Below are 9,561 nucleotides of genomic sequence, written 5' to 3'. Positions count from 1 at the left end.
CAGCACAGATTATGGCGCACCAGGTACTTACTTCTCTATAACGGGAGGGGTCAAGTAGATAATTAATGAGAATTAATCTGTAAAAAATAATACAATCTCCAATTCGAATCCTGGTTTATGACTTCGTTTATTATGCAAGTATGACACTTCAAAGAGAGCTAACTCCATGTGGCACTTTAATTAGATTTTATTATATTTAAAAGCTTTATGGAAATTTTGCTCGCTGCCAAGAAATGGTTCTTGGGAACACTTGGCCTCCTCAACAGCCTGCCGGGGCCCCTTTTCCCAGAGCAACTACAGAGAGGAGCCGCTTGCACCTTTCTCGTATCTGAGAAAGAAGGTGCGAGCAGCTGCTAGGTGAGACATTGGCTTAGGGAGTGGCCAAGGAAGTTCTCTTACAGAGGGTAAAAGCGCAGAACCCAACTATCCCCCCCTTTAAAGGCTCCGAACTCAAACATTCCCAAGGGCAAACTGGGAACTTTCTGTTTAGGGACAGGCTTTTGGAGTATCAAAACCATGAAGTGTCGATTCTATGGTCACCTCAGAGATGGCCTCGTCCACCGCTTGGGGAAAACAACAAAACAAAATGAAATAAAGACAAGTGGAGCACAAACATCTCCTTTCCTTGTACACGAACTCAGAACTTTCTTAATCGTGGTGGCTTTGGCAGTAGGGGAAGAGACCCTTTCTTTAATAGCTATATTGTTTTCCCATCTTCTTATCTTCATTAGAGCATGAAACGAAGGAAAAAGAACTCTTAGGTTAACATGACCTTGGGTCTGAATCCAGGGCTAAGGGCCAGGGTTCCTCCCATCTGATTCCAGTTCTGGTACCAACTTGTGCTATGGCCTCGGGCTAAGCCGTGTAGTCTGTGCTGGGTCTGCCTGCTCCTAAAATGACAAGCATGATGCCATCCATGCTGACCTCATTGGGACACTGCGCAGACTAGTTGAAAACTTTTTTTTTTTTTTTTTTGGTCTCAGTGAATAAAAGTTTTGGGTTCTTAATGATGGCAGGCTGAAGGAATGCTTGGAAAGGGGAGAAATGAGAGGAGAATAGGTTGGTTTATTTGGCAGGGTAAGAAACAGAACAATATGTCCAAAGGTGATTCTGTACAAAGTAAATAAAGTAACGAAATTTAAAAGTGAGTTTGTTGTGAGAAGAAATTGCCCTGGGGGGCTTGGAGAATGTGCCCTTTTCTTTTACCCTGACCAATAGGTTAGCACCATCTTTTCAGAAATGGTAAAATCTAGGGGTCATTGAACTACATTTATTTCCCTTGGAATGAAGGAAAGAAAAAAATACTCCATTTCCTCAAAGGAATGGTGAATGTTGTGGGAAAAGTAAAATGAGGAGACTGGAGTAAGACTGAGAATTGGAGGGACTATTGGCATTTCCTAAGTGGTATTAAAAAATTTGATTTACGGTGTTGAAAGTAGAGAGGAGAGAATCAGACTCCTATCTAGTGCTGGGCTAGCATTATTCATTTAGTCATCCAGTAAACATGCGCTGAGCACATTTATTGGGGCACTGTTCTTGCCCTCAAAGAACTTAGAGTTAATGAGAAGAGATACATACATACAAAGTCGTGGGAGTTCCCGGGATAAGTACCATAGAAGAGACACATAATGGTACCGTGCTGGTAGGGGTGAGTTAAGGGGGGCTTATTGAAAAACTCTGCAGAGGTCAGAATCAGCTCTGCCTAGTGAGATGGTAAATGTATGGTGCAGTGCTCCCCAGGTAAAGAGATGAGGAAGAGGCTCCTGGGAATTAGAGGTGTTCAAGAGGAAAAGCTCAAAGGTATAGGGGCATGCACCAGTGGGAGGAGTTCAGAAAGGAGTGCTGAGGAGAGGGAACTTGTGAGGAGATAAAGAGGGTGGCAGCAGACGAAGCCAGAAAAGTCAGCACCGGCCATCAGGAGGGGGAGTAACTGCAGTGGGCTGGCGTCTTATTCTGACCCCACCACTTCCTCCCCGTGGGGAGCAGTGCAAGTCCCTCAGTTCCCTTCTAAGTCAAGTGGGGATAATGATAGTGCCTATGCCCCAGGGTTGTTGTGGACACTGATGCAACCACAGATGATAAGACAGGTAAAGATTAGAGCAGGGTCTGGTGGGTGCCTGGGTGGCTCAGTGGGTTAAGCGACCCACTCTTGATTTGGGCCAGGGTCCTGAACTCAGGGTGGTGGGATCGAGCCCCCTCTCAGCTCGCCTTAGGCAGTGGAGTTGGCTTGAGATTCTCTCTCTCCCTCCGCCCCTCCCCCCACATAATTAATGTGAACTTACTGATACGCATGCGTTAGTTGAAGAAATTTGGTCTTTATTCTAGAGTCTAAGGGAAGCTGTGAACTTACCGTAAGAAGGGCTATGATCTGATATTCATGGAGAATAAAGAGGAAGTAAACTGAGACGGGCTGTGTGAGGGGGAGGAGGGTTGGAGAATAACTACAGAGGAGAGCTTACAGAACGGCGAGTCAGCAGGATGAAGGCTTTCTGCTGGCTCCCAGGCTTGTGACTTGGGTGACTGGAATAGAGGGCAGTAGTTTTAAGCTGAAGGAGAAGATCTAGAAGAAGCAGGAAGTAGGGAGAGAGTGGGAAGTTGAGTTTATTGACATGAGAATTTTGATGTACGCGGGAACTTTCAGATGGGCCATTCTGAAGACAAGTAGCATTGGATCTGGATCAATGAAAACAAATCTGGACTAGGGATACAATTTGGGGAGTCTTTGGATTGGGTAAGATTATTCATGGAAAAGCCTAGAAAATCTAGGAGAGACTAGAAAGAGAAGTATGAGGGAACCTAGAGAAAATGAGGCTGTAGGACTCAAGGGAGGAGAGTTTGATTAAATTTGGAGTTAACCTTCCTCCTATCCGATTTTGCTGTCCCTTCTCTGGACAACCTCTATGTCCTGCATGGCACCTGAGCTTATTTCTATTATCTTTGGTGGGACACGGTGCTCTCCTCTGACTCCTTTATTCTTGCAAGCTACACGGTTAGTTTTACACATGATTTTCTTTAAAACACTGCAGAACTTCTGGAGCAATATTGATGATAAAGGTCCAGGCAAAAATTAAACATGAAATAACCTTTTTTCTCAAATTTTATTAACACATATTAGATTTGTAAATAAGTATGCTTATGCAACTTTAAGAGTAATTAGAAATCTGGAATCACTAAAAAAACAGAAACAAAGATTATACATTTAACCACATAAATTATTTTGTTTAATTCAGCATGAAAGCAAACACCATAAGCAAAGTCAAAACTCAGAAAAATATTTGTAATTCATATCACAGGGGAATGGCTAATCTCTCTAGTTGCACAAAGAACATCTAGAAATCAAAGTGAACAACAATTCTAGTGAAAATAAAAATAAGTGAGCCTGAACAGGTAACACATACACACACAAGGAGCTATAAGTGGCCTGAAAACAAAACGAAAATAAAAAGATGCTCAATCTCATTCATAATAAGTGAAATGCAAATTAACACTGAGATAGCATTTGATACTTACAAGCTTAAGGGAAAATACTCCCAAACAGCATGCTGTCTTGGTGAGACTATTGGGAAGTAGGCACTATAATACACTGCTGGTGGAAGTGCAAAACTGAAATAACCTGAAAAACCTTGAGGGAGGAAGATTTAGTACGATTTATCAAAATTACAGATGCCTTTGCTCTTTGCTTCAAGAGTTTCACTGCTAAGGGTCTTGCCTACAGATTCCTCTGTACACGTGCAAAATGATAGAGAAGATTATTCATTGTGACACTGTTTGCAATAGCTAAAGGTGGGAAGCCACACAAGTGACTTCAATAGGGTGTTTGGTTGAGTAAGGTATTGTACATTCTCAGAATGTAGTAAAATGCAGCCATTAAAAAAAAATAAAATAAAAAAGAATGAAACAGATTAGATTGCTCTGTGCTAAAATGGTGAGATCTCTCCAGGCCATAGTATGTTAAAGATGCTAGGGACAGAACGGCTACGTAGGGTGCCACTGTTTGTGTAAGAAAGCAGATGATAAGAACTTATATATGTATTTGCTTATAATTAAAACAAATATTTTGGAACACAGCTCTCTCCAGTGAATTCTTTATTCTTTGGCAGTATAAACAAATATTTACTAAAAATGATTATTATAGAGGATAGAGGAAAATGGGGCTGAGAGTATAATTTTAGTGGGATATATTCTGTATGCAAAAACCACAAATAAATTTATTTTATCTCCTTTATTTGTTTCACTCATCCCACCACCCACCTTCTCTCTGGCAACTACCTGTTTGTTTCCTGTATTTAAAAATCTGTTTGTTTGTCTGTTTTTCCCTTTATTTTTTGTACTGTTTCTTAAATTCCACTGGAATTTAATTTGTGGACTGAGATCATACAGGATTTGTCTTTCTCTTATTTTATTTAGCATTATACCCTCTAGGTCCATCAATGTTGTTGCAAATGGCAAGATTTCACTCTTTCTATGGCTGAGTAATATTCCTGTGTGTGTGTGTGTGTGTGTGTGTGTGTGTATCACATCTTCTTTATCCATTTATCTGTGGGTGGACACTTGCGTTGTTTCCACATCTTAGCTATTGTAAATAATGCCACAGACATAGGGTACATATATCTTTTCGAATTAGTGTTTTTGTTTTCTTTGGGTAAACACCCAGTAGTGGAATTACTGGATCGTGTGGTTATTCTATTTTTAATTTTTTTGATGAACCTCCATACCACAAATAAATTTTAAACTACACTCAAGAGTTTTATTTTAAAGATTTTGTTATTTCTTTTATTCATTTGACAGAGATAGAGAGCACAGCAAGGGGAGCAGCAGGCAGAGGGAGAGGGAGAAGCAGGCTCTCCGCCAAGCAGGGAGCCTGATGCAGGGCTCGATCCCAGGACCCTGGGATCATGACCTGAGCCGAAGGCAGCAGCTTAACTGACTGAGCCACCCAGGCGCCCCTCAAGAGTTTTATTTTAATAGCACTGGTATTACTACTTTGAAATGATTTTCTCTGTTCCTTTATATAAAACAAAATGAATTATATTAATATTGTTAGAGTTAAATTTCCTAGTGTGGAAGAAAATTTTAGTTATAAAATCAAAGAAGTTAAGTAAAAATAATATATTAAAAATAAATTAGGAAAATCAGTATGAACTAGTATTTTTTTAAAAACTGTTATTTATTATTTAGCACTGAAATTGCCTAGAAAAAAGGTCTCCTTGTGAGCATACACACTCCTCACACTCATAATTTGGTTTTTAATATCTTTGCCCCCACACCCAAAAGAGTCTAGATTCTTTAAGAAATAACTGATTTCTCATTTCTCATCACCTTCTCAACACAAGGTGATGAGCAAAAAAACTTTCATGGATTATTGGGATCCTATCAAATGACACAGAATTCAGCTTGTTGAGGCTCCAACTGGCCAAAGATATGACAATTTAAGCATCAGAAAGAACAGCATTTGTAACTGCCATTGAATCTATGAAAATCCATGAGTCTATAAGAATGCTCAAGAGAAAGGCAAATATATATATTGGTCACCATTTGAGGGGACTGTTGGACCAATTCCACTTTGACAACTGCTAAATTGAAAGAAAAAATTAAGCACTTATCCTGCTTCTCCAGGAGAAACTATATTTCAAGTTTACCAAATAGTTCCATTTGATAGGGAGACAGCCCTACCTTACAGAAGAATGGCAATTGATAGATATAAAAAGAAGAATAGGTTTAGGAAATCATCATGGTATAACCACGAAAGAAATTTTTGATTCAGGCAGAATAAATAATTGCTTTTCAGTCAAGATGGGTTTTTTCCATCTACCATCATGTCCCAAAGGTCTTGAGGTTGAGATCATCAGCTGAATGGTTGATGAGGTACTAGACATTGGTGTGGTGCCCCCAAAATGCCCCATATTACTCACAGGAGAGAACCTAGCAATAGAAGGATTGGAATGTTACTGATGCTCCATCTAGCTTCACGAATGGTGAGGCAATCCATTTGCTATGAAATAAGAAATAAATTATGTCATGTGGAATGCACTGTGTCCCTAAATCTAGTAAATCCCTTCCTTTTTATAGGCAATAGGCAATATGAGAGGTAGAGGGATAAACTAAATGATGTCTTTAGAAAGTAATCAGAGAAATCAGAGAGAAGTGACAAGTGGACAGATGGGAGCCGAGGTAGAATGAAGCCTTTTCCCTGTATCTAGTCATGGAGCTGTGTAACTGATGATCTACTAAAAAACAGAATGAACAAATCAAGCACTTAAAAAGAAGTGATTAAATATTTCATCATTCCTTGCTAAATATGGACTTTAAGATATTAAAATAGGGGAAAAAATTTCCAACTACATTCAGCTAATTCTGTTGCTATTCTGCCTTTTGTGAAAAGAGGGTTGCTAATCCATAAGAATGCGGTCTTCCCAACTTCCATGCTGTCTCCAAGTCAAGTTGATGTAATGTAGTTCTACTGGACTGCTGAGTGAAAGAATGGCCTTTTTCATGGATACAGTAGTCATGTTCCTCCTCCTCTTAATAATCCCCTATTCCATAAGAATATAACCCTGTGAGGGGTTGGGGGAGCGATAAGAAATTCCATTCTGGTTGCCTAAGGAAAATATCAGAAGGCACGAAGATTTGGATACTGATGCTTAGGAAGGACCTATAGCTTTTCTTCACAGCAACTTAAGTTGGCCAGACCTGCTCTTGCAGCAACAAAGTTCTGGTAGATCTTTCTGCCTTTTGCTGCTTATTGATACTAAGCAGCAACCATTTAGAAGGCCCTTAGGAAGTGAGATTACCCATATGCAGAATTTAGGGCAAGTTTCAAAGGGAAGGTTTACCTACAAATGGGAAAATTGTGTCCCTGCCTTCTCCCTGGAAGCCTGGCCTCTGACTGGCAATGCTCAGTGCTTATGCTTTTGTGCACACGTCAAGGGAATTAGATGGACCCAACCTTTTGGTTTTCTCTACTTGCACATGGCACAGATTTAAATTTTAAATTAAATGGAAGTGACACTTTCTCACTTCAGTGCCAGGTAAGGGCCCTCAGAGTTCTTAGGAAAAACACTATAAATGATCTTCTCTGTTATGATTCTTAAAACCAAATCAGAGGTATTAATGGCCTCAAAAGCAACCCAAAGAGACATAAAAAAAAAAAAAAAAAAAAAGGATGAATTTGAAGCTAGCTTTCCTGGGAGGATGTTTCTTCTTGGGCCATCACTGGGATCTCAGACCAGAGGGCTGGGTTGGTGAGGGGACAGAAATTACTGGTATTTGTAAGGCTCTGAATTGTCCAGAAATTAAATTCAAAGCCTGATGAATATTTGACCTAGGCAATCACTACTGGCCCCAAACTCCATTTCCTTAAGCAAAGGAGAAATTATGCTCATGGTAGAGACAAGGAAGTCAGGAGGCCAGAGAACATTTGGGCAAAAAGTTTTGGAGAAACCCCAAGTGAAGAGTCTACAGAAGTGAACAGTTGCAAAAAAAGAGGGATGGAACTTGGAAGACAAAGTCTGGGGAGATTTTAAGGGTATCAAGGCAACACCAGGGTGGACAGCTTTATGGGAAACCTGATTGAACCATTTACTTCACAAGTGTTTGTGTATCTTCTAAATGTTAGGCACCACGCTGGGGGCCAGCGATACAGTGGGGAAGAAGAGCAGGCACAGTTTCAGCTACTATAGGAAAAGGGCATACATCAAATAATATCCGAAGCATCAAAGTCACAACTGTGCTAAGTGCTCCAAAGGAGAGGTAGTCAGTGCTATGAGAGTATAGAGTGGGGAGATTTGTCTTAGGCAACAAGGTCAGGGGTTTCTCAAAGGAGTGACACTCAAACCAAATCTTGAACTGGGGGTGGGATAAAATTCAAGGCAGTGGGAATAGCATATGCAAAAATCCAGAGGCAAGAAGAGCATGGCTATTTAAGGAACAGAAGAAAGGCCAGAGTGTGAGAGAGCCTGATGAGAGAAGGGTGATCTTTCCCCTGCTGGGAAGGATGGGTCTTTATTTGGCAATGAAGCCGGCTGTTTTCCAAATGTTTCCTCTGTATATGCTAGTCCAGGGACTGCATTACAATGACTGTATATCAGGTTAGAATGCCTATGATCCCTGGCTAACAAATTCAAGGGTGTGCTTGTCAACCATTCGGCAAAGATTAATTGGACCTTACTTTGTGCTAGGTTCTGACCTAGGAGCTGGTGGTTTAAGCTATTCTTATTTCTCCAAGTCTTAAAGTTTTTGATTGGCCTGCCGACTTGTGTTTTCTAACCCATCACTTAATTTTCAGACAGTATCCACCAGAAAAAGAAAGCTCTCTTGAAACTGAAACTAGCATATGTTACTGTAAATTGTGGTATACTGTCTTGCCCAGGTGTTTTCTTGAGATTCCTAAATAGAGATCCACGATAAAGTACAACCCAACCGAAAAAGAGAACCCAGCTCATTTTGCCTTTTATTACTCATCCATTAATCTGTAGAACATGCCTTTACTCAGATTCTCAAGGTTTCCTACAAGTGGTAGTTCTGAATCTTTAAATCCATGGTAGGAATACCCAGGTTTCTAAGCCAACATGTTACTCTCTTGCTGGGGATGTTTCATCCTACTGAGAAGAGTGTTAAGAATAAGCTCCTTCAAAGGTTTTTGTTTCTCTCTAGTCAGCCTTTTATTCCAAGGCAAAAAGAGTCTGGGCTCCGAAGTGTTCAATCTTGGGAGAAATTCCAACTCAGTAATGATTCATCAATATCACAAGCAGGGCCTGAGTAAAACAGATGTATGGCAGATGCAATTTCAGTTCAAAAGAGGTAAACCATGATTGCAGCCTCTTTGTGTTTGACTTAATATTGGTTAATTTCTTAAATAAATTGGATTGGTACTGCTGCCTGCCTTAACAAATAAGAAGACAGACACTCTTTAGGCAGGTTGGCTTTGCTAGGCATTTATCACATTCCTGTCTGCCAGGCTCCCCTTTTGTCTCCATCCATGGAATACTGACATGGAGTTTTTTAGAAAATCCTGGAGTCTGTAGAGTCTCCACATGAATCATCTAAAGGTGACCTTGTTTGCATGGCAAAATCAGTCTACTTTTTTTCTCTACCTTTATCTTGGGACATATCAAATTGTTGCCCAGTATTACATTGTAGACTCTATATATTGATGGTGTTTCCCTGTTAGTGTGTCTGTATTAATCTGGTGTATTTATACCACTCACTCTTGATTTCTAATTGTATGATATAATTCAACAAGGACTAGGGGGCATCACTTTATGCTAATTCTTTAAAAGGGACAGAATAAGATGTAAAATAGCCCAGTTCTGGCATCTTAAAATTTATTGGAAAAGACAAATTCATGCACACAAACCAATTAGAGGGCCATACTTCTGTTAGTTAGGACCTTCCTATTCTTAAAGATTTTCACTGTACTTACCTTGTGGCTCCCAAATGAAGTTTCTTTCTCTATCTTTCTCTCTGTCTCCGTATTCCTGCAGTTTCCGTTCTGTCCCTGTAGCATCTGCAGATATAAAGCTCTGCCCCTTCACAGTCAAAGACGGATTCACATCTGAGCAT

This window comes from Phoca vitulina, unplaced genomic scaffold (genome assembly GCF_004348235.1).
Source record: "Phoca vitulina isolate PV1807 unplaced genomic scaffold, GSC_HSeal_1.0 scaffold6, whole genome shotgun sequence".
NCBI classification, from domain to species: Eukaryota; Metazoa; Chordata; class Mammalia; order Carnivora; family Phocidae; genus Phoca; species Phoca vitulina.
This window is presented reverse-complemented; position numbering follows the sequence as displayed.